This window comes from Callithrix jacchus, chromosome 2 (genome assembly GCF_049354715.1).
Source record: "Callithrix jacchus isolate 240 chromosome 2, calJac240_pri, whole genome shotgun sequence".
Lineage (NCBI taxonomy): Eukaryota > Metazoa > Chordata > Mammalia > Primates > Cebidae > Callithrix > Callithrix jacchus.
This window is the reverse complement of record NC_133503.1, coordinates 91,315,428-91,341,921: the sequence shown is the minus strand read 5'-3', so window position 1 is coordinate 91,341,921 and position 26,494 is coordinate 91,315,428. Positions and strand designations below refer to the sequence as shown.

The 26,494-nt window shown below is 36.8% G+C and overlaps 1 protein-coding gene and 1 pseudogene across 3 annotated transcripts in view; one reads left to right on the top strand and one right to left on the bottom strand.

The window, feature by feature from the left end:
- The window catches only part of LOC144581569 (uncharacterized), a 690,733-nt gene that overhangs the window by 224,124 nt on the left and 440,115 nt on the right, over positions 1-26,494 (bottom strand). The window lies entirely within an intron of this gene.
- Positions 18,451-20,436, top strand: LOC100391774 (HBS1-like protein pseudogene; annotated as a pseudogene).

The following is a 26,494-nucleotide window of genomic DNA, read 5'->3' as shown; positions in this document are numbered from 1 at the left end:
GGTCACTGCTGGACCCACAAACCTCTCCTGGGGAACCTGCCCAGTCCACCTGACCCCTGTTGAGGTATCTTAAGGTTTGTTCTAACAGATTGTGAAGCCAAACACAGTTCCTCTTCTAGGAATGTGAATTTTGTGATTTGGAGAGAATCAGGGTACCAGCAGCCACTGAGACATTACATCAAGAGATGATACCAATAGAGGAGGGGTCAGAGCAGAAGTTCATGTAGAAGTTATGAGAGAGAAACATATGAAAAAGTTACAAGAAAGAGAATATCTAGAGCAGAGGGCAAGGCAGTCCACGAGAAGTGGTAAGAGAAAGGGCAGAGTGAGGAAGACAGGGCAAGAAAAACAAAAGAAAGCACTGAGAATGTCTCCAATGACCTCCAATCCCAGCTCCTCAGCATTTGGACATTTACCAATGCCTGGCATTTTTATTTTATATAAGGTTTTATATCCTGAGAATCCTCCTCCCAATAAGCACCCATGTTAATGGATTATGTGTAAGAGATTTCTAAGAAAGAAAGGTGTATTATTTGTTTTCTTATTTTTTCATATTTTTAACCACCTGGCATCTGGGTCCTTGCTGACCTCAGGAAGAACTACCCCTTAAAGGGCTAGCTTATTCCTAGAGATAGTAAAGGACTTACCCATAATCACTCTTTGATACATAAACTAACCAATCCAGAGCCCTTACCTCCAACTACCTCCTTTATCAGCTCTCATACCTCTTTCCCCTGACCTAGTCACTGAAGGGCAAGGTAACACCTAGTACAGCCCTTACAGCCCAGAGCCCACCAAAATCATTCCAACTATCCAATCCTGTGGCTGCTGACCTTGCTTTACTTCTTTCTTCCCAAGAAAACCACAATAGAGGCTTTAGCCCGCTAATGTCCCTCCCCGCAACCTTCTGGCTGCTCATCTCTCCTTGGTGCTTCCCCATGTGGCCCTGCACGGAAGGCTGTGCCTCCTATTTCCAGGGAACTGTGAGTATATTAAAAAACTTCTTCCTTCATGACAATCTTTTCTGCATCTGAGTGTCTTGCTATGTATTATTAATATAAATCCTGGGTGCCATTAAAACAAAAGGCAAGACTCTCCTGTAGGTATCACTGATACATAATTTGTAACAGCTTAAGGGCACAGATTAAAGAAGCCAAAGACACTAGAATGTGAATGAATGAATGATTTCTTGCTGTGAGAATCAGAAACCGCTTCTCAGGAGGTGCAGCAATTCAGATGCATGTTGATGACAGGCACATACCCAAAATGTGGATATATGTTGCATGGAGGGATAGGAGGAGGGGTCAGCAGAAGAAATTGCCTGAGCACAGGTCGAAACAAGTGGGACTATAGACTGAAAAGACCTGAGGAGGCCAGGCCCAGAGGAAAGGTTGGAGCCAAGATCACATTCATGTGTCCTTGAAATATCAGCTGTGTATGTTGGCTTTAATAGAGTAGAGAAGGACTCAAACAAAATACTGTCTTCCAAATGAACCTTTGCAAAGCTAATGTTGTCACTGACTTCTCATGTACTCGCTAACCTAATGAAAGCTGGTAGCTGGCAGGAAAGGATGTACGTACAGATAGAGTAATGATAATGGCTTAGCTTCTGAGGCAGCTTGCCTTGATGGCCTTAACACCATTTCCAGGAGTAAATGTTTCCATCACAGTGTGACAAATGTAATCGGTTTTTGAGGTTGCATTTTCGAAAATTAATAATACACATGCTGTGTGAAAACATTATGCTCAGAGGCATGTTTTTAGAGGTTTCTAATAGAACATCTTAAAGATATCATCCTAAGATGAAGTCATAAGTTTCACAATGTATGATTCTAGTAATGGTGCATGGGAAATAGATTTATAACTGAAGGGTATGAGAAGGAAACAACAAACTGGGACATAGTATTTCTGTTCCATTAATTTTTTTAATTATTCCAATTATATTCTTTTACCAGGGTACAATAGTGAATCAGTTAATAGATGTTTATGAAGGATTAAGAAGGAAAAGTACACAAACAATATTAGTAATAAACCAGAGAGGAAAAAGTAAGCTTCTATCTGCCAAGTCTCATTCAGGAAGCCCTGTGAAAAACAATCTATTCTATAGGTTGAATTATAGGAAACAATTTAAAAACAGGGTAACAAATCAAAGTAGACCCCTCCCTGAATTCATTGATCTAATGGAAAAATCATTTAATTATTATAATTTGATTAATTTTTTTCTTTTTGAGACACGGTCTCGCTCTGTCATCTAGGCTGGAGTGGTGTGATCACAGCTTACTGCTGCCTTGACTTCCCCAGGGTCAAGCAGTCCTCCCACTTTAGCCTACCAAGTAGCTGGGACTACAGGCGTGCACCACAAGGCCAGGCTTATCTTTGTAAAGATGGTGTTTCGCCATGTTGCCTAGGCTGGTCTCAAACTCCTGGACACAAGCTGTCTGCCTGCCTCGGCCTCCCAAAGTGCTGGGATTACAAGTATAAGCCACCATGTCTGGCCTGTAATTTTTGATGGTAGTGATTTGACTTCTAGCATAATCTTCAAAAAGCTTGTGTCTGACTTCCTCATATTGACAGGGGGAAAATACAGAAACCAAATCATTTGCTCCTGAAATAAGCTGTTTATATTTCTGCTTGTGTACATACAAACAATAAAGAATTTAGAGGATTAAATACACACTAAACATGAATGTTTGAGGTTATCATACTCCCAAGTAAATGCAAACAAATGTACTCTGCTTAATCCCTAAGAGGTTTAACATGTGCAGCACATCTGGGAAGAAACACATATTGGGACGAAGAAGACAGAGGAGCTAAGAAGTTTGAGATTTTTCTCACCATCAGTCCCAAGTCCTTTTCATGCTTTCTTTCAATTGTTATCAGCCTCCTCAACTAAAATAAGGTATTTTGTAATTCATACAGTTAGGAACAGCTTCTACAGTTTCAGTTACTCATGCATAATGTTATGAAATAGTCTTAAATTTATGGTAACATGAAATTTGTCATCTATGACAAATTAGCACTTAGGCATACACCAACTGACAAGTTTACAGAACTCTCCAGATCTCTCCATTGGGTGTCAGGTAGACCAAAGTAATCAGTATACATTGAGCACCTCCTAGGTACCAAGCATTTATCTGATATGGTAGAGATACAAAAAGAACACGACATGGCCCTTTTCCTCAAAGGTTTTCCAGGACTCAGTGTTGAGGCAGAAATGTTTAGTGAGGAATAAACTTCCTTAAATGTAAACTGCCAAATGCATGGTTCAGAAAAATTATAGGAATTTCCACTTGTCAGGTCAATACTTTAGTTAGATTAGGTAAAGACACTTAACTTAGTCCTGAAGTACCTATAGGAGGATCAAAAGACACAACCAAGGAGTTCCTAATCTGTAAGTTCTGTCCACATTTGGGGTAGAGAAAATCACACATCCCTGAAAAGTAAATAATATTCCAATGATAGCCAGAAGAAAGTAGATGGCCTTGAGGCATTGTTCCTTTCACAAAGATTCCTCATAATTTAGTGGATTAGCTGTTGTTTCTTTCTTTGTTTTAGCCTCTAGAAAGATAAATAAAGACATCTAGACACAAATATATGGTGCTAAATAAGAATGTAGTCTTTCAAATACAAAAATGAAGCCATCAGCTGACCAGACACCTAGCTTTTATTCCCTGTGGGGACAGGTGTTTCTGTCGCATTTAATTCTATTCTTGCCCACTGCTCCTTGTGAACAGGTAAGCATTTGAGAAGTAATTGCTGGTGAAGAGCACAGGCTACAGAGTGAAAAAACTCTGATAGCACTTTCTAGCTTAGTCACTTACTAGGCATACGACATGATCCAAATTATTTGCTCTCCATAAGCTTGGGTCTCCTGATTAGTGAAATGTGAGAGGTAAACACTCAACTCAAAGAATTATAAGGATCCAATTAGATAGTGCTTGTGAAGCACCTGATATTTAGTAGGTACTTAAAACAAAACAAAAACTGGCTGCTATTCTTGTCATTAATCCTAAAGGCAGGCTCCAGCTATGGAAAACATTCTGCCAAATGACCCTCCCTGCTGCCTCTAGGACTAGCCAATGACCTCATTACCACCAGCTGGTCTAACTGGCCACAAACGAAAGAAAATAGAAAACATCCAAGCCAAAATGCTAGATAACTAAAGAAACACCAAAAAGGTAGAACAAATGGGAAAACTGACTGGAAAGGGTCAAATCAGTCAACAATAAAACAGAGCTCCTATTCTGCAAGGCCATGTAGACACTGAACTGTAAGTGGCTTTTGCTAAGAAATGTTCAGTCATAAGCAAATGCAAACATGCTATGCTCTCTCTCCATATTTTAATCCCTTATTCACCTATAACCCCACTTTCATACTCCTTTGTTGTAATGCTGCCAGTGTTTTCCTTCCTCCCTCCTCATTAGGAAGGATGCATTGAACAAGCTACATGGAGAGATTTACACTGCAATGGCTGTCAGTGGTAATTCCAACACAATGATTTACTTCAGTAACGAATTCAAAACCAGGATCAGAAATCCTGCATTATCAACTATAATGAATCTATTTCATTAACTAATTTAAAATCATGCATAATTCATTACATGCACTGTTCATTTATATTTAGCATGTATTTCCCTAGATGTGGTCTCTATATTAGCTTTGCCTCACTATTTTTTTCTGCATAAAATGATTATGCATGTCTTTATCAGTGAAAATAGAATGACTCCTTTTTCTTTGTCAAATTGGGTCACTAATTTTCCTACATAACATCATAGTACTTCCTGTCTTTTATTTTCAAAACCCTTTCCTTTGCATTTGTTATTTTATCCTTCTAATAATCATGTTTTCATCAATCTTGTGTTATTTTATTTTATTTTATTTTATTTTATTTATTTTTCTTGAGACGGAGTTTCGCTCTTGTTACCCAGGCTGGAGTGCAATGGCGTGATCTCGGCTCTCCGTAACCTCCGCCTCCTGGGTCCAGGCAATTCTCCTGCCTCAGCCTCCTGAGTAGCTGGTATTACAGGCATGTGCCACCACGCCCAGCTAAGTTTTTGTATTTTCAGTAGAGACGGGGTTTCACCATGTTGACCAAGATGGTCTCTATCTCTTGACCTCGTGATCCACCCGCCTTGGCCTCCCAAAGTGCTGGGATTACAGGCTTGAGCCACCGCGCCCAGCCCTATTTATTTTAAAAGTAATTCGTTATTCTAAAAACAATGAGACAATTTGTCAAAAAAAGTAGTAACAGATTTAAATTTAGAATTCAAATCTTCTGGCTTCTAAGTTCTCCAATTTTTAAAGCAAAGATAAAATTGGGGGGACGATTTCTGTCTTGAGAAATTATCTATATGAAAACAATGTAAACGTTTTTAGCTATAGCTTTTTAGGTAATCAATCGGTTTTAAGTCCTCTCTGTTAACATCTGATCATACTATCTTAAAATGTAGGTTTTTATTATATTACAGGTATAGTAAGGAAAATAAATTAGGAAATAGAAGGCTATTATGAGTAGAGGGACCATATAATTTATTATCTACACTGGGACACTTTTGAGGGTGAAAGGGTCACTTAATAATTATAAAGTGACATAAGGTGTAAATGATTCAAATCTCAGACAAACAGGATTGTATGAGCATCTGAGTACTAGGAAAGAGAAGACACAGCTTACTATGACATGCTATGACACTGGCTATAGAGATGTTTCACCTCATCTATCATCTGTGAGTTTTTAGTGGACATCAGGCAGTCACCATTTGAAAGCTATTTTGTGACTATGTGACTGTGTCAGAATCCTCCCAAATGTCCAAGTCTAGCCCACCTAACTCCCCATTACTCCCTCTGCCTTCTGAGTGACCCAGGTGCTTCCCCCTGGGGCCCCTCTTCTTGGGAGGTAATGAGGCACCACTGGGAATCAAAGCTGGGAGTCTGGTAGACTGATGGCTTCATCTTTAAATATGAAAGCAAAATGAAATGAAGGTTCACACAGCCTTCTGTGGGAAACTATGGCAATGTTAAAGAATGGTAGGATTCACAATCTGAATTTACTCTAATCGTGAAAGGAAATTTATTAAGAATTATAAACTAACCAAGAACTCAAGATATCACTAAGAATATCATATTTTTTAGAGCCAAGAAAAGGCACCGTCTATAAGAACAAAAGAGAAAAGCATGTTGAACTGCTGAGACAAGTTTGATATAAGTAGAGTTTATATTATTTGCATGTTTAGTTCAAATGTGGTTCAAGGAAAACTCTAGGAGGCGATACTGCAACCACTGACCATGAAAGGGCTCTACATCTGAGAGGGAAAGGCACCAAGTGTCTATACTCCATGCCAAAATACAGGGATGTTTATGATTTCATTATTTGTGCAATATTACTTCACAACATAGGGTTTATCTATATTCCTTCATAAAGCTGAATAGAGAGCTACAGAAGTTATACAAACAGCATCATAAGAACTTGGTAAGTACCTTCAAATATACAAGCATAAACTGTTAAGAGGTCTCAAAAGAAGGAAATAGCAGGATTGTCACAAGTGACTGTAATATTGAGGGAGGAAGAAAGGTTTCCTGGAAAAGGCAAGCAAGATTTGAAACCATCACTGAAAGATGAAATTAATTTTGACAATCAAAGGGATTTGAGAGGCATTCTGGGCAGAGGCCATAATGCAAGAAAGGTAAGAAAATGACGTATTCCTCATTGCTGGAGTAAAAGACTCCAAAGATAGGTCAGGGACCAGAGTTTAAGAGATCATCAAGTTAACCTGCTTCTAACACAGTCCTGTATAGCAGCTGCAGAGGAATGATTCGGTTATCATCTCTAAAAAACTTTCTATGATTGTTGTGATTATTCATGAGAATTAGCATACCTTTGGGAAATAGAATATTGATGGATGTATTTGTACTCTCAGATCCAAAGGTAAAATCTCACAAGTCAGCCTAGTCATGAGTAACCTAGATAAGAAATGAAACTGTAAAACTCTTTAAATTTAAAAGCAAAAATAGCAAAAGTAAGGTTGCAAACTAGCAAAGGCTCTAACTGGATTTTTGCACATTAAAGTCTTACATAAAATAGAGCTACTTCTGAATATCATAAAAACTTTAAGGATGCATTAAAAAGCTTTTGAATTTCATGAAATTGAAGGATGGTATTTCTTTGGAACAACATAATAATTAGGACATTACCTTATTATCCCTACAGAAAATGTCTTACAAACCCTTTACTAATAATAGTAGCTAACACATAATAGTGCTTGCTATGTGCCCCGTACTGTAAACATGTTACATGTATTGACAAAACAAACTTCTGTTCAAATAAAATTGTAAACCCAGTTCAAAAAAAAAAAAAAAAAGGAAACAAACACATAGGTAGCCTTGCAGAGCCATAGAAGATCTGCTAGGCTCTGAGGGAATGCAGTTTGAAACACACTGTTGCAGGCTTCCCACAGAAATGGACACCATGCACCATGAACGCAGTGTCAGAGAATGTTTGCATAGCTCCTACTTTGGGAATTATGAGATTATTAGTGAACAAGAGATAGACCTATTTTCCCAGCACAATATTAAAAAAAAGTGTACTTGTTGCCAACATTTTAAAATTAGGTTTAATACTACAATTTGAACACCTAGTTTCTCCTAGAAAATACAAACATCTGGAAGCCATAGAGCCCATACTTCTATAGGACAGCCATATCCAAGAAGGCAGACACCTGGTGCCCCCAGTAAGGCAATCTAAGGGCTCTGTTCTTCAGCTGTCCACCATTCCTACCAAACCCCCTTCCAGGCCCACAGGATTTGAGTTGAAAAAGCTTAATTTAAGATAAAAGTTCAAATGCTAAATATAGATTACTTGGGCAGGATCGCTCAGATTGTTACTGGATCAGTTACAGGTTCTGTTGGAGTTTTTTAACTCAGCTAGGAGAAAGTGGAAGTTCAGATAATGTAGCCACAACTAGTATTTAAACACATAATCTTAGTTTTTCAGTATTTTCATTTACTTTTTGTTCCATAACAGAACTAAAAATGATCTAGGCAATACTCCCCTTTCATAGATACGAATACGTGAGCCAATCGACAGTGGAGTCAGTCCTAGGATAACAGTCACTAGTCTTAGGTTTCTTCCTCCATTACCAGCTCTCAAACTTCTGCCTTATTTTCAAGAATCTCCTCCTCAAAGAAGTGTATTTTTGGTCCATTCTTAAACATTTTAACTTACTGTTATTGGAGTTTATATATTGCATGTGTTTAAGAGAAAAGAGATGCAGTTTAACCTTAAATTAAGTAGAAGAATTCAAGACAAATAAATGGTTCCAATCATTAAATGTACATTATAGAAATTAGTGAGCTTTTTTTTTTAAGAAAGGCATAGTTCATCTTTCAAGGATGACATTAAGTCTACATTTTTCTACCATAGATAAAAACGGCAGGGACTGAGCATGGCCTCGAACTTAAAGAACAATGAGCCGATCCATTAAAATTGACAATCCTATTCCTGGAGCAAAGAAAGGCCTCCAGAGTTCTTTCTGGCATGGCCTCAAATTCTAATTATAACCCATAAAGGGATTCCTTAATCCTAGAATAGCTTCTTTGAAGTTAAAGAGTAAAGAATGAAATAACACAAACTAAGTGTTCATGTGTGAGTACCTAGGAAGGTCACGGTCAAGGCTAGGAAGGGAAAACATTCATATGCTGGGACTTTCCTGGAGTAATATTGACCATATAATCAACTATATTAATTGCTAGGGCTTCCATAAAAAGATACCACAGACTGTGTGGCTTAAACAACAGAAATTTATTTTCTCACAGTTCTAGAGGCTGAAGATCCCAGATCAAGGTGTTGAAAGGTTTGATTTCTCCTGAGGCATATCACCTTGGTGTGCAGAGGTTGCCTGCTCAGTGTCCTCACATGGCCTTTTCTCTGTGTGGAAGCAATCCTGATGCCTCTTTTTTTTCATAAGTACACTAGTCATATTGAATCAGGGCTCACCCATCTGACCTTGCTTAACTTTACCTCCTTAAAGACCCTAAATCTAAAATATATCCACATTCTGGCCAGGCACAGTGGCTCACTCCTATAATCCCAGTATTTTGAGAGGCAGAAGTGGGTAGATCACTTGAGGTCAGGATTTCAAGACCCAGCCTGGCCAACATGGCAAAACCCCTTCTCTACTAAAAATACAAAAATTAGGCGAGCATGGTGGTGGGCACCACCCAGCTATTCAGGTGGCTGAGGTGGGGGAATTATTTTAATATGGGAGGCATTGTAGTGATCTGAGATTTTGCTACTGCCCTCCAGCCTGGGTTACAGAGTGAGATTCTGTCATTCGTAAATAAATAAATAAAGTCACATTCTGAGGTACTGGAGATGAGGAGTTGAATATATGAAATTTGATGAAGACACAAGTTGGTCCATAACATCTGCACAAGTCAAAAGAGAAGAGAAAAAAATCAGAAGGACCAGAATACAGACCTTGATTTAGCCACAGAGAGTGGATACACAGGATCCCACTGCTCGATCCAAGGAACACTTATCCCACTACTACATGAGTCAGGCTACCTCAGAATCACAGAAAAAGTGTGATTCTTCCCCTCCAACCACATTCCAGTATATCTGTATACCCACTGCACACTTAATATGTACAAAAAAATTAGAAAGGCCCAGGCTAGGAAGCCCTCAAAGTCGGCCTTGGCAGAACACTGAGAGTGAGGACCTTCTTAAATATTGTCCTTTGGGCATCTCTCTTGATTCATCCTAGTCTTCACATTCAGGACATCAAATTATTAAGAGCTAAAAGAGCTGAAACTGAGAGGTCACAGAGCTTCTGATACAAATTCCAGGTCAGCCTCGTGTTTATGTCAGAAGAAAAAAAAGCAATTTCCTTCTTCTTATTTTGGATAACAACCAAAAAAGGAAGTTAAAAAAGATGGTGAGAGAAGGCTGAAGGACATAAACTTATTGAAACATGTATGTTATCTAATTTATATAGAGGATATGTTAAATCTTACCTGCTATTTTAAAGGAAAAATCATGTAGCTTGAAAAAAGCATAGACGAAAAATTATGGCCATAGAGATGCTTATGGCAAACACATACCTTGATCATAACAAGATGGTCAAGTAGTACCACAAGTGGACCACCCCCCACCCCCAACATCTAGCAGAGGGTAGAGGACATAGGAAAGTAAGGTAAACATGACATTACTTAGTTTAATAATTCTAAGTTTCTTCTACACTTTCACTGGGCATGCATCAGATTCAAACCTATTTGATGTGGATGTTAATTTTTTAACACATTATTGCGAAACTACTGGGTGTGCTGCACTCGGGATTTTTTTTAAACAGTAAGTCATGCTTCATACTTGCTTTGGATAGTCCACTTAAATGTCAAGCCCCACTGAGAGACAATGGTTGTGATTCTGTTGTTCTGGTTTGTTTCCTCAAGGTCTCTGCCAGATGGAAGTTTATAGCACAAAATAACAAGTAATATGAAACTTCTTTGGCTTTTACAAGGCCACTAGCCACACTTCTTGACAAGTACCTGGTTTGTTTGGGGGTATTTCAGTGATGTGATTAAACTTTCCTAAAGCAATCTTTAGTTTAATTATGGCATAAAGTTAACATAATTGGATTACTTAGGCTGGAGGGGAAAAAAGGCTGAAAGTGACTCAGTAACTGCCTTTACCATGTAAAGGATTTTTTTTCTTTTAAGACTATTAACTCTATGAAGGATTATTATGAGGAATCAGCTATTCTTTAGATACAATGATGAAAGAGAAGGCATAATGGATTTAAGAAAAAGAATTAGGGTTAGTTAGTAGGGGAATTTTCTGATGTCTTTTGTGGTTAACTTCTAAACTGTATTTTGGAAATGTTATAAAAGATAATAGTTTCAAAAAATAATCACAATCTCTTAAAAGTCTTTAAAGACTTCATGGATTCCTATCTGTGTGAAACAGTTTTTTTCAAGTCTCTTCAGTGTCCATCTAGCAAAGCTGATCATCTTAGTCACATAAAATGTTCTCAGCAGCAGTTCCCTCAGCCCCTAGCACAGTGTGTTATATATAGCGTACACTCTGTAAATATTTATTGAATGACAATGAGTGACTAGAAAAAGGAGTAGTGCAGTAGCCAAACTCCACAAGCTTATTTCACTGAATTCACTCTACTGTGGAACAACAGTAACCAGATCCAAGTTTTGAGTGAAAAGTATTCTAAGAAGCATTTTCTTCAGTGTTAGATTATGTATTAATTAGAATAAAAGGATCATTGCCAGAAGAGACATTACAAGAGGGCCCTAAAAATATATCTGTTTAAACACATCTCCACCAGCCTAAAAGTACTTCCCAAGCCATGTGTCATCCACTGGGTGGCTCTTCCTGGCAATGAGAGATTAACACTCCTTAACCCTGAGGCTCCAGCTCTGTCTGTATTCGGTATCTCACAGACTCAAAGAAATGAAGTTGCCTTAGAAAAAATAGAGAATTATGACATTACTGAGAATATAGACAGTAGAATTTAATAGCTGTCTCTTCAAGGTTTACCAACTAGGACAACCAGTTTCTGGCTGATAGTTCTGCTCTAGATTTAAATTCCCACGTGCAAATCTGATTGGGTCAGCAAGTGTCGCATACATGGACTGTGGCCAAAGAATAGATCCTCAATGGGAAAACCAGATGTTTAATAAGACGAAGAGGAACATGTGCCAGAAATACAAAAATAAAAGAAAAACAAGACCACTTCAGTACCCTCCACCTTGACAGACAGAAAATAAGAATTTCAACCAATGCAACAGAGCATATCTAATTTAGAATTAGGAAGATGAGTGATATTATCATTTCAGGATATATCCTGAGAAGTCAGATCTAAAACCTTTGCAAATGAGTGCTCACTTCCAGTTACCAACCTCGTATCATGACTGGTTTCTGATAGCTCCTAATTTCTTTCCACTACTTTCTCCCACATCAGTTTCCATCAACTGAAGACAGTGTCATAGGACCAGGGAAAAATAACTTCGAGTTTCTCAGAATACAGCAATAAATTAAAGGACATATAGAAAACAGTGGGCTACTTCTTATCAGTCACGACAACAGATATTTTAGACTTTTAGATTAATTTTTCATTACCCTGTTCTTCTTATTTTTAAGTCAAACTATGTTCTATTCTGCTTTATATCTTTGGAGATTTCTAGTCCTGGTTTACTAACTCTCTGTAATTTAAAATGTGGGTCAAGAGCAAGCTGCAAAGTCCTTTAATTAATTATGCTCTTCACAGCTTTAAAATTCTCCTTCCAGTGACAGCTCATCACCCTCTGCTTCACTTTTTTTTTTCTTAAGCTAACCCGAATAATTCTGCTTGCATTTTGTCTCTTCCTTATAACCTATCAGACACCCCAAAATTCTCTGTATCAAATTTAAAGATTATAGTAGGAATTTTATACAAATGTGACAAGAAAATATTAACTTAGAAAACTGAGTGACAACAGTTATTAGAATTATCACAAATCTGTAATACCAACTGAAATATTGTGAGTTTATATTTTCAATAAAAATTGTAATTATTCAGGTGGTAAAGCTAAATTATAATATTTAAAGGTTGAAATCAAATTGGAAGACAGTGTTATCAAATCTTTTCTTAAAGTTCTTCAGAGCTATTTATTTTCACCAAATACTGTACATTCGGTTTTTAAATATACTTTACTTTTTAGAGAGGTTCACAGCAAAATGGAGCAGAAGGCACAGAACACAGTCCAATATACTATACTATTCACCCTACATGTGCAACCCACCCCCCACGCACATACACACTGCCATTATCAACATTCCCCTCCAGAGTGGTACGTTTATTACAATGGACAAACCTACGCTGACATGTAATCACTCAAAAGTCCATAGTTTACGTGAAGGTTCACTCTTGGTGTTGTACCTTCTATGGGTTTGTACAAATGTGTAATGGCATGTATCCAGCATTCCAGTATCATACAGTATAGCTTCACTGCTCTAAAAATCCTCTGAGCTCCACCTGTTGATTCCTCCCTCTCTCCAACCCAGGCAATTAATGATCTTGCTACTGTCTTCATAGTTTTGCTTTTTCCAGAATCTTATATAGCTGGAATCATATGGTATTTAACCTTTTCAAATTGGCTTCTTTCACCTAATTTCTTCCATGTATTTTTTTTATTTCCCCCAAATATTTACTGAGCACCTATTGTGCTATGCTAGGAACTGGAATACAATGAGAAAAAAAATGTAGAATAACTGCCTAATTTCCACATTTCTAGACTGTCTTGATGTAGGTAAAATAAAAACATAAACATATATAGAATGACAAATGAACATAGTTTTTTTTAAGGAAACAAATAAGGTGAAAAAGCATTTCCACTCAGTGTGGTTTGTTACAGAGAAAGAATCCAAGGAAGGGAAAAAGCGCTTGGGACAACATCCATGAGGAACCAAGCACAGACTTCCAGATGTCTCTCCCAGTGAAGTCACATGAGGACACACTAACCTCTCCCAGGAGTGATGTGCAACAACCCATATGAGGTGTCACCAACCAGGGATGCTCACCTGAGGCTTGGTGTCCAGGGTTTTCATTCAGGAGCCAGAAACAAAGACATGTAGCTCCCTTGCAACTGGCCTCAACTACTCAGACTCTAGTTCCCTTAGCAAAAACAGGCACTCAACATAAATCACAGTTAGCATAAGCACTGTGTGGCATGAGGTGTCAGGCATACAAAAACCTCATATCAGGTGGAATATTCCAAAGGCTAAGAAGTTATCTTCCAGGAGATAGTCTAAAAACAGACCTTTCTTTGGTATGTGCAGGATGTGAGCACCTCAAGCCTGCTGAATTAACCCTTTCCTGCACACCATGAAAGAGAGTAACGAGGTATATCTAGTTTAAATTGGTCCTTCAGGGATCCCCTCAATGAAGAAATAACATCTTATTTGAGACTTCAAGGATGAGCAGGCAAAAAGTACAAGAGGGTCTTAACCAGTGGGAACAAGTGTGAACTTTCTTAGATGGCCCTTTAGGGAACTAAATTAAGGCCAGTGTATCAGAAAGAAGGTAATTAATCAAAGAAGAGAATGAATGGGTCAAGATAAGCACACAAGCAACTAGGGACTAAATTGCCATAGCCTAAAAAGCTGTGTTAAATATAATTCTACTTTCTATGCATTCCAAATACAACAAAAATCACTGGGAGATTTTAAGATTTTGTTATGGTTTAAAAAATTATCCTGGCTTCTTCATAATGAATGGATTGGAAGGAATTTAGAGCAATGTAGAGAGATCAGTTACAAGGCTACTGAAGTAGTCCTAATAAAAAAGACTGCAGACTGGAGAAAGAGATGCAGTGAGGATGAAGAGAAATAGATCAATTCAAAATATGTTTTGAGGCCTAGATATTTTAGGATCACTTCCATATTTCTGGCTTAGACAAGTGGGTTAATCGAGAATATATTTACTCCAGTGAGGAAGCCTGGAGGAAGATCAGATCCACAGAGGAAAAACTAGGAACTTAATACACTGAATACTTTAGGGACACATCCCATTGCAAATAGAAAAAGGATCAGAATGAAAGATAGTGTTTTTATCTAAGACCATCACTGCTTCATTAACTACTTACTAAACAACACAATTTATTTTTTTCCCCATTCAATTCCCTCACTTAGCAATCTTGATACAGGGCAGTCACCAGGCACCTTTTGTACTGTGCTAAAAGGGGAAACTGGTATCTTCTCTCTGATTGTGGTTTCTTTCTCCCTTCACTGAGAAAGGTTGCTTTTATGAGGAAAAGCAAAGCAGAAATGAACTTATTTTAAGAATTCAAAGTAAATTAACAGTAAGCCTAAGATTCTTCATGTGCAGAGACTTAGGGGTTGTAGTCCACCACCTGTATAAATATATAAGTAAAACTCTATGGGTCAGGCTAATTCAGTGTATATTAAACTACTTTCAAGACAGCAGTCACAAAGACATATAAGTTTAAAACCCAGCATTACAGCAATATGTTATAAAGGTACAACCAGCAGGCACATAATAAATACAGGGCTGAGATTTTAGGTCTTTTGTCATGTCTCATTGTTTTTTCTTTTTACACCAACAAAGCAAGGGTAAATGTCATGTATAACTTCTAATACCTTTACTTTTATCCTTTTTATCTGATATTTTTAAATTTTATTCATTTATAAGGTAAATAAAATATTTCAAAATGTATTTTCCTTAAATTCTAACCAAGAGGGAATAGACTTGATGAGGTTAGCAAAAATAAGCATAACTTAGCGAGTACTCCAATAGAAAATTTGTATCCTACTATCAAAGTTCTCAATACCTGGCCAATGCTTGAGATAGGCACAGGATACTTCCTTTGACTGCCTTGGCAATAATATTTATTTTTAAATAGGCCATTATAGTATCAATTGATACAGATGATGTTGTCATACAGTAAACTTGCAGATAAGATGTATGTCACCTGTGTTGTACTACTTACTCAATTTAGGTAAGCCTTCTACCTTATCAACTACAATTCATCATGATTATTATGCTTAATGTGTTTGTCCCTTAAGTCTTTTTCTGAGAAACAGCATTTAGCTTATTATTTTATTGCTATAGGCCTTCCAGAGTTGATCAATAGAATGTCTTCGTTTTATATTGCTTTTTCCAAAAAAAATTATGTGTAAAATGTATAATTTAAAACATCAGTTAATAAGTATGGACATTTTAAAGTCATACTGGAAGTTGTATCAGTAAATAATCTTAAGGGAAACAAATTGTGGAGCATCCATTAATAAAGCACATTAGAGTCATAGAAAGTTACTTTGCTTTGCTATTAGAATCTGTTGCCCTATTTGTTCACATAGAAGATACTTCAATGTTTTCTTCAAGCACAGCTCACATCACTTGAGTGCTTGTCTTCAGGCAAAAGAAACATTATTCCATTCCAATGCATTTCTACCAAAGGGCAAGTCTGTTCCAGTAACTTTTTAGATGGCCAATACAGAGCTTTTCCATGGGAGCTCTGGTTCACTTGTCTGATCTACACTGATTTGTGTTGACATGTAAATGGGGACCAGTCACTTAGAAAAGCAAATCTTTGTGAACTTTAAGATCAGTTGAAATGAACTATGGATTAATTAGCTGTTGAACTACTTTGGTAGTTGCAAATTTTGATTTTACAAAAGGAATTTTAAAATTAACAGGCAAGAAAAGAAAGACCCTTTCTGCTTCTGAATTCTCAGGGTGCACATCAAGGATTCAAAGTCAAACTTGCTTCTTTTGCATCACAGAATGCTTAACTCTGTTCTCAGAGAGTTTAGGTGTAGGTCACGCTACAAACGCCAAAATGGTTCAAAAGCTCAGGGTCAACAGAAGTTACAACTGATAGGCAAGAAATTTAGAAAAGAAAATGCGCATTTAGTAATTAATAATCTGGACTAGCAGATATTCCAAAGACTTTTTGCTCTTAATTTTTTTTTTTTTTTTTTTTGAGACGGAGTTTCGCTCTTGTTACCAAGGCTGGAGTGCAATGGCACGATCTCGGCTCACCGCAACCTCCGCCTCCTGGGTTCAGGCAATTCTCCTGCCTCAGCCTCCTGAGTAGCTGGGATTACAGGCACGCGCCACCATGCCCAGCTATATTTTTGTATTTTAGTAGAGACGGGGTTTCACCATGTTGACCAGGTTGGTCTCGATCTCTCGACCTTGTGATCCACCCGCCTCGGCCTCCCAAAGTGCTGGGATTACAGGCTTGAGCCACCGCGCCCGGCCCTGCTCTTAATTTTTAAATAAAGTCATCTTAAAGCAGTTAATAATATGAAACACATCAGTGGAATTTTGGACCCAAGAACATATATAGTGTTGTGTGTCAGTGTATGGTATATTTTTTAATTTAACCTATTACAAACCTAAATAGAGTTGAGGTTGCCAAGAGTCTAGTCTTTCAATGTGTTACCATAATTCAATTATTATTTTAGTAACTAGCATGATGCTATATACACTAAATGTCTTAAAGAACTAGGGATTAACCAGTTATAATAAAAACTCCAAATATAATTAAATACATAGGTAATTATGCAGCTAACAAAAATTAGTAACAAGTATTTTCATTCAGTTCAAATTGCCCAGGAGTGAGGCCACTAAAAATATTTACCAAACTGCTTTCTTAGTAGACATCAGGTGTTCAGAAATGTTTCCAGAATAAATGTCATTCATTAATTTGGCCTTTGAAAGCTTTCATCAAATATTCACTTCTACATAATTACTTTAACTAAAACTCAGTTTTATATTGGCCACACAAACTGGAATGTAGAAATAGGATTTTTTATCTCCTCAGCTTTCTAAGGTTTATTTCTAGACCTCCAGAAATGACCTTTTTGCTCTAATGTCTTCTAATAAATATTTTTTGGGATTTTCCTTCCTATGATTTATATTAAACTCTCAATTCAATGTTACGTATTTAGTTTATATATTACGTATATAATCCCACAGACAGAACAAGGTTTCCTGGCCCTAAGGCAATATGTATGTTTTAAATAAGCCAAATGTGTAACTTCAAAGTAAAACGTCAAAGGAGGTGTTGTGATTGAAGTCAGTGAGAAAATACGTGCAATTATAGACCGTGCAAGAAGAAAATGAAAGGTTGGGTTCAAAAGGTTAGGAGACAAGGATCCACCAATAACCTATAACCACATTTTACTAATACTTTCTGTATAGTTCACTCCTTTTTCATTTAATCAATTTATTCTCATGATTTTATAACGATGTCTGTGTGCCCAATGCGTGTAATAGCCAAAACTGTTCTTCTCTAATGATAAATCATATTAAGGCAAGAATATGTCTTTTAATTCACTCTCAACAACTCCCAAAGCAGTCCAATGCCAGAAATAAGCTTGCTTTTACTTAGTGACAAGGATTCTTTTATTGTATACCATATTTCTTCTTCACAACATCCATTCAATTCAAAAATAGTTCTACAACACTGGCAATATTGGGATCAGATCCTGCACAGATCTCCTTGCTGCTCCCCTCCAAGAATCCTTGGCTTTTTCCCCCCCCAAGGAAACGCACTGGAGGCCCAAAGACAAAGAGTCTGTTTGAATGAACCTGAAGGCAGTTTCTCACGTGTGGAGCTCACATATGGTTACTGAACAGAGGGAGGAACGTGCCCTGCTTGTTTCTGAAGTGTATGGGTAATTTTGTTTGTGCTGCCATATGGCACCACACCCCTCTGCCCATATTTCAAATCTTTCGTGTGTTTTTTTTCTTTAGTCTTTAGGAGGCCAGGCATAGTTATAAAAAGAAGACAAGAAATTATAGTTTGGAGATTTAATTATCTTCATATGTTGAGGACCCAAGACATCCATACCCCCTTTTTCCATATTTAGTCACATGAACTCACTTGGGGTGCCTCTTCTATTGCTGCACCAAATCACTGCTGTTGATACTCATAATGAGGATGCTACCTCCTACAGACAGGAAGTGGATGATCTTGGGACGATTCCCAGATGTAGGATTAAAATTGGCAGCAAAACACACACTATGATTCATTTAAAATAGCATTTTACATCTAAAAAGAAATAAGAGACCTGTGCAATTATCAGTGATAGAACTTTTAAGCCTTTAAGATATTGCCGGTAATTTTGATAATAGAACCTAATGGGGTGAAAACCAGTCTAGAGAATTTAATGAAATGTATCTGTTTAGGACTCAAACTGATATAAAACATTTTAAACTGCACATAAAAACATTATCTTCCAAACACTAAGATAGTCACACAATTAAAAAAATAAATACAACCTTCAAAGTGTTGTTTTCTTCCTCAATAAATGTCAATTGCTTCAAGAAGTAAACACCAATGTGTAGTGTTAAAAGACAACCTTATCCCCGATGGAATAGTTTTTTGGACATAAAAGTTTTTATCTCCACCCTCACCCATTTCCAAATAAAAAAAAATTTTTGGCCTAAGAAATGGTTCTTAAAATGAGCCACTTCCTCTATCCCAGCTAGTCAGAAACTGTTAGTCCCTTTTGCCATCTCCTTGCTGCAAAGAGCCCTCCCCCAAAAGGTTTCACGAAGCTCTTTCTTCTTCTCTTTCTTCTTTTGTCCCTTCCCAAGGAGTTTACATTGATGTGTGAGGGATAAACCAAAACCTGAGACAAGGCAGCTTTTACCACATCAATGGGTACAACTATTACGTATTGGTAAGAAATAAAATATAAAATAAGGAATCTAAAAAAAAAAACTAATTGAAGCCCAAGCACAAGATACCAATGAAAAGCAATACTTAGAGGTGAATTCTTAATATTCGGAGGATTTTAGACTTTTTTAAACATTAGATTGGTCAGAATTTTTTAAACTAGAAATCATGAACAACTTGTATGCATAGAAGCAAGCTTGTCAACTTCTATTTACATTTTAGTACTTCTGCCAGTAAGATATAGATTAGCAATTTTCCATTTGGAGAGCAGTGAATGATAATGGCATAATTAATATTAATAAAGCCATTACATATCTACAAATCATTCACATATTTAAATGAAATCTCCATCTTACTCTCCCTGGGCTATTTTTGCATTGATATTATTACAACCTTTAGATCTCTATTTTAACTTCTGAAGGCAATTTAATTCATCAGTTTAGTATCAAAGACAAAAATGAAAAATCTCATTTAAATATCATTTTCATTTCTTATTTCTTTCAAGATTTCAGACTTTTCCTTATAATAGGCGCCCTACTGGTACATCTCTTGGCTTTGGAAATTGCTCACATATTATTCCCATCTACGTGTATCTCAACTAAGCGGGGCTCTGGTAAAATTTAGAGAGGTCTTTTTCTTAAGAAATAAAGCAGATTTTAGATTATGTGTATCCAATGTTTTCAAAGATCAGGGATCCAGATTTTGCATAACTGGTAAAACTGAGGCTGGTTATATTCAAACTGGTGACCGACTACTGGCAATGCCTCCTAATGAAACTTGTACCGTAAAAGGAATCACTCTGTATGACGAACCTGTCGACTGGGCAGCAGCAGGCGATCATGTTAGTCTTACTTCGGTTGGGATGGATATCATCAAAATCAATGTTGGCTGTGTATTTTGGGGCCCCAAAGAACCCATTAAAGCTTGCACTCGTTTCAGAGCCTGAATACTCATCTTTAATATTGAAATTCCTATCACTAAAGGATTTCCGGTGCTGTTACACTACCAAAGGGTCAGTGAACCCACCGTTATTAAACGATTGATTAGTGTTCTAAACAAAAGCACAAATGAAGTCACAAAGAAAAAGCCTAAGTTTTTAACCAAAGGCCAGAATGCATTGGTGGAGCTACAGACACAAAGACCAATAGCTCTTGAGCTATATAAAGACTTTAAAGAGCTGGGGAGGTTTATGGTGGTTCTACAATAGCTGCTGGTGTGGTCACTGAGGTAAAAGAATAATGGGTCAGAATTTCTGCCATGTTTCCAGATACAGTGAAATAGCCAACTTCTCTTTCAAATAATCCAGTTATTAAGTCAAAAGAACAATGTACCATTGATATTTTTTAGATGAGAAAGATCAAAGCTAAAGTTAGCTGCAAGGAAGTATTAATAATCACCTCTGCAAAAATTCTAAGTTGCCAACTGGCAAAGAAAGCCTAGTATTAAAAACAACTTTTCCTTGGAGATGTTAGTAAATTAATTTACTTTGCTGTGATTTATGTCGTGTCAAAAATAGTATCCGAAGATACCGAATCATCATGAAATGAACTCTACGTCCAGCCAAAGCACAATGTATTTGCAGTTTTCTCTTTTGGTTCAATTGTACTGCACATGTTTTAAGGAAAAGTAACTTAATTGAGATTTTCAGACAGTTGATATTTGATCTAAGCTTTTTTTTTTTTTTCAAGTTAAATCTATGAAAAGATTTGGGGAAGGTTATAAGAAAGGTATTTTGTGGTGAGCATAAGAATGTCCCTCCCCAAACAAGTAAACTTGTGAAAGTTTAATTTGGAATTAGTGAAGCTGTTCCTTTGATAGCCAAGATATTAGTTAAGTTTTAAAGCCAGTTAATAAAATGCCTCAGTTTGAGCATTAAAAAAAGGAATAAAGTAGAATAAGAAAATCAGATGGTAGACCGCATGGCAAGACAGGCAATATCAGCTCTGAATATTGTATTTACTTCACACACCTCACTTGGAATCTCCTAAGTAAAGAGAGGTTGCATATGCATTTGTCAGATGCAATACTGGACAGAATGTCAGAGTGAAACCACAGTGAAGGGACAGGATGGGTGCCCTTTTCTGAAGCAAAGGTCTGAGTCTGGAATGATTCTTTCAATGGGTGGAAACCTTTCCATATGGTTGGTGATCCCTAATGAAAAACAGAGTCCAAAGACAGAGAACTATTTGATCTATAAAATTTGAGAGCTCATGAAGAATACACTTGATCTAAAATTTTGAAATGAGAAACAAATGTAAAAAAAAAGTTTGTGTATGTGTGTGTCTTTAGATTTCTTATTAATTTATACTAACAGCAAATATTCTTTTATACCTAATTTAAAGAAATACCATTTTCACAAAAGAACCCCAAGTATTTATAATATAGGAAGAAATTACCCCAACCTTGAACAAAATCTCTTAAAACTTGAGCAAGAATTTTATAATTTAAATAGATTGTTTAAATAATTAAATTTAGAGTCACTTCCAGATTTTTCTTTTACTTTTTTATTATTATACTTTAAGTTCTGGAATATATGTACAGAATGTACAGGTTTGTTACTTATGTATACATGTGCCATGGTGGTTGGCTGCACCCATCAACCCGTCATCTACATTAGATATTTCTCCTAATGCTATCCCTCCGCTAGCCTCCCAACCCCCAACACTCCTGAGTGTGAGATAGATGATCCTCTCCCTGTGTCCATGTGTTGTCACTGCTCAACACCCACTTATGAGTGAGAACATATGGTGTTTGGTTTTCTGTTCTTGTGTTAGTTTGCTGAGAACCATGGTTTCCAGCTTCATCCATGTCCCTACAAAGGACATGAAAGAATCCTTTTTTTAAGTCTGCATAGTAGTCCATGGTGTATATGTGCAACATTTTCTTTATCCAGTCTATCACTGATGGGCATTTAGGTTGGTTCCAAGTCTTTGGTATTGTGAACAGTGCCTCAATAAGCATATGTGTGCATGTCTTTATAGGAGAATGCTTTATAATCCTTTGGGTGTATACCCAGTAATGGGATTGCTGGGTCAAAGGGTATTTCTAGTTCTAGATCCTTGAGGAATTGCCACACTGTCTTCCGCAATGGTTGAACTAATTTGCACTCCCACCAACAGTGTAAAAGCATTTTTATTTCTTCATATCTGCTCTAGCATCAGTTGTTTCCTGACTTTTAATATAGGCTATTATCAACAAACACAGCATTGAATTCTTCTCTGACAAAGAGAAGAGAATCAGAGAGCAAATTGATGGCAGTTGCTTGTCTAGGATGGGCTCTTTAAATCTATTTTAAATTAAAAAATCTAAATATCCATTCAAATCCTCTCACAGTCACTTCTGTGCTAAATAACTTGCATTTGTAAAATAAATTTTCAAATTCAGATAGTTTGTAATTTTGGACTGAGGACACAAACCTAGAAGTCTAGACTACAAAGAATATGGGCTCTTAAAAATGAGTAAGATCCAGGTTTTAATTTATGCTTCTCTACTCATTATCTGCTTGACTTCGTAGAGTTCATTTCACATTTCTGAGCTTCAGATTGCAAGATAATGGTGAGGCTTACCTGGGATAATGTGCACAAATAAAATTCCTTAGGCAATTGCTGACATATAACAGATGATTGACTGATAAATTTTAATTATGTTCTCACGGGCAACCAATCCAAAGAGAAATTAAACCTTAAACCTTGGCTTCTTTGGTACCTTTCCCCAACCACATAAGTTCAAGACCCAATGTTAATATTGTCTGTAACCTCAGAAATAAAATCTGGGGTTAAATAAGATAATGTATCAGAACAGCTCTGAAATATCTTTTAATGTACTCTTTGGTACGAGTTCAATAAAATAGTCACCTAAAGGAATGAAAATTATAGAAAAAGCTTCCCTAAATTGCTGGCTGAGACTACAGAAACAAGACCAATCACTATTATATTCTGCAAATACTTTATTGTTTAACTCTTTAAATCCTCTCAACTCTATTAGCTAAGTGCAGTTATTATTCCTATGTTTCAAGAAACAGGAATGTAGATTAAATAAATAATATGTTCTAGACAGTAGCAATCCTACAACAATATGACTATGCATGCACAATTATATAACACTGGTTGAAATGTAATAGTGATTACAATATTGATTCTTCCTAACCATGAGCATGGAATGTTTCTCCATTTGTTTGTGTCCTAATTTATTTCCTTGAGTTGTTTGTAGTTCTCCTTGAAGAGGTCCTTTACATCCTCTGTTAGTTGTATTCCTAGTAGAAGAAAACCTAGGCAAAACCATTCAGGACAAAACCATTCAAGAAAACCTAGGCAAAACCATTCATGACTGAAACACCAAAAGCATTGGCAACAAAAGCCAAAATAGACAAATGGGATCTAATTAAACTCCAGAGCTTCTGCACAGCAAAAGAAACAATCATTAGAGTGAACTGGCAACCAAGAGAATGGGAAAAAAATTTTGCAATCTACCCATCTGACAAAAAGCTAATATCCAGAATCTACAAAGAACTAAAACAGATTTACAAGAAAAAAAAAAAAACATTCAAAAGTGGTAGAAGGATATGAACAGACACTTTTCAAAAGAAGACATATATGAGGCCAATGGACATATGAAAAAAATGCTTATCACTGATTACTAGAGAAATGCAAATCAAAACCACATTGAAATACCACCTCACACCAGTTAGAATGGAGATCATTAAAAAATCTGGAGACAACAGATGCTGGAGAGGATGTGGAGAAATAGGAACACTTTTACACTGTTGGTGGGAGTGTAAACTAGTTCAACCATTGTGGAAGACAGTGTGGCAATTCCTCGAGGATCTAGAAATACAAATTTCATTTGACCCAGCAATCCCAATACTGAGTATATTCCCAAAGGATTATAAATCATTCTATTATAAAGACACATGCACACCTATGTTTACTGCGGCACTGTTTACAACAGCAAAGACCTGGAACCAACCCAAATGCCCATTGATGATAGACTGGACAAGGGAAATGTTGCACATATACACCATGAAATACTATGCAGCCATAAAATATGATGAGTTCGTGTCCTTTGTAAGTACATGGATGAATCTAGAAACCATCATTCTCAGCAAACTGACACAAGAAGAGAAAATCAAACACCGCATATTCTCACTCATAGGCAGGTGTTGTACAGTGAGAACACATGGACACAGGGAGGGGAGCATCACACAATGGGGTCTGTTGGTGGGAGGTCAAGAGAGGGACAGCAGGGGAGTGAGGTCAGAGAGGGATAACATGGGGAGAAATGCCAGATGTAGATGACGGGGACATGGAGGCAGCAAACCACATCGCCATGTGTGTACCTTTGCAGCAATCCTGCATGATCTGCACATGTACCCCAGAACCTAAAGTACAATTTAAAACAAAAGTAAAATTAAAAAAAAATTTAAGTGATTACATGATTCCAAGTGGACCCCAAATTTGGTGAAATTCAGACCCTAATAAAATTGATTGTCCTAAACTTAAATGAAATAGATATCTTGTTTTCAGGGGAAGAAGCTCCTCAACAACATGAGATGCTCAAAAATAGCATCAAGTTAACCTAAAAACTCCAATTTTGATGATGGGGAGTAGGGAGGGAGGGAGGGAGAGAGAGAGAGAGAGAGAGAGAGAGAGAGAGAGAGAGAGAAGTATTTTATTTCTGTGGTGTGTTGAGCTGCTACTAACATTATTCAGTCTATATTGACAACATTAAGATTGTGGTAGAAGTTTTATGCTGGGAATTCAAAGGTTCTATTTGTCTTCAAACTGCCTTATATTTACTAACTACTATTCTTAAAACCAAACCACACTCTTTGACCACCATGATGTCTATTTGGAAAAATTTATAAATTATCACAATAACAAAATAACACAATGATTAAGCAAAAGTACATCTGAACCTGAATTGTGCTTATTGTTTTGATTTCACATCATGATGACATATGGTTAGGCTTGAGAGAAATTGAACTCTCACTGGCAAACCACTGGACAGCCTTCAAGAAGTAATCTCTTTAGCTCTAAGATATATTACCGCTTCTATCTTTATTTTCAGATTTTTGACTTCAGAAAATCTTCATTAAATTAAGAAGATCATATTCCCATGTGATTAAACTGAGTCAGTATATCTACTTCAATAACTTTAAGTCAGATTCTGCAATATGTTGATTAAAAAAAAAAGCAGGTGGTGATTGTAGTTTCTCTAAAAAGACTGATTGCACAGCAGGCATTAGGAGAAAAATGACAATCATCACAATTCCAGCTGCATAAATACACTTCACATGCTGTCTAGTATGTTGAGCAGTTCAAGATGAATGGGAAAATGTGGCCTGGAAGAAATACTCTATTTTGATAATATTTAGTAATAATCTGTACTTGCATTCTATTCTGACTATGCCATTTCCACTGCTGTGTCACTGAATATTTCAGGAAAAGAAAGACATATACATCATGAATTCAATCTACTTTAGGAATCTGGTGATTTTTTACTTCTAAATACACAATGGACAAGCTGTGATAGGATTCGAGTTAAATTTTAATGAAAAGCCCATGGCTTACATGAAAGATCATGTGAATATATATTCAAAATGATATAAGTCAATTGTACACTCATCTTGACTTTTCTGACTGAACTCACAGATTATCAAGCAAAAATTTGTTATTACTGAACTGACTGTTAACTGAGCCTCAGGACAGATTGGTTAATATAGAAGAATCAGCCGATTTTAAGAGGACACATCTCCTGAGATGAGATTTAGAGGCATTTCAAAAGGAAACTAGGATGCTGAAAATGGAGAAAGGTATCACTTTCAATCATTTTTACATAGTCCCAACAACTTAAAACTAGGTATCTCTCAGGCTTGCTCTCCAATTTGATTTTCAGGGTCTGCCAAGGCTAGTCAGTAAAATTTGGTAGACTTCTTGTGCTAAAATGAACACAGATGAAGTGTTAAAATGGAAAGATTTGAAAGCTGGATTGGACTTTGAGTCATCAGCAGTCATCAGTGTGTCAATCATCAAGTGGGCACTGAGCATCCATCCACATGTTATACAGCAGCATAGTCAACTAAAATGTAATTGGAGTCATCGTCAGGACTCTTGAAACAGCATATAGAAAGCTTCCGTGATTAAATTCCCAACATCACCCATCTTTTGTGTATAATTATGCACATAGATTATGTGAGATTAAGTATATAAAGCTTCTAACATACTGTGTGGCTTGTAGTAAGCACCAAGCAAATATTTGTTATTATTACAGGTATGAGAGACTTTTAAAAAGTTGGATG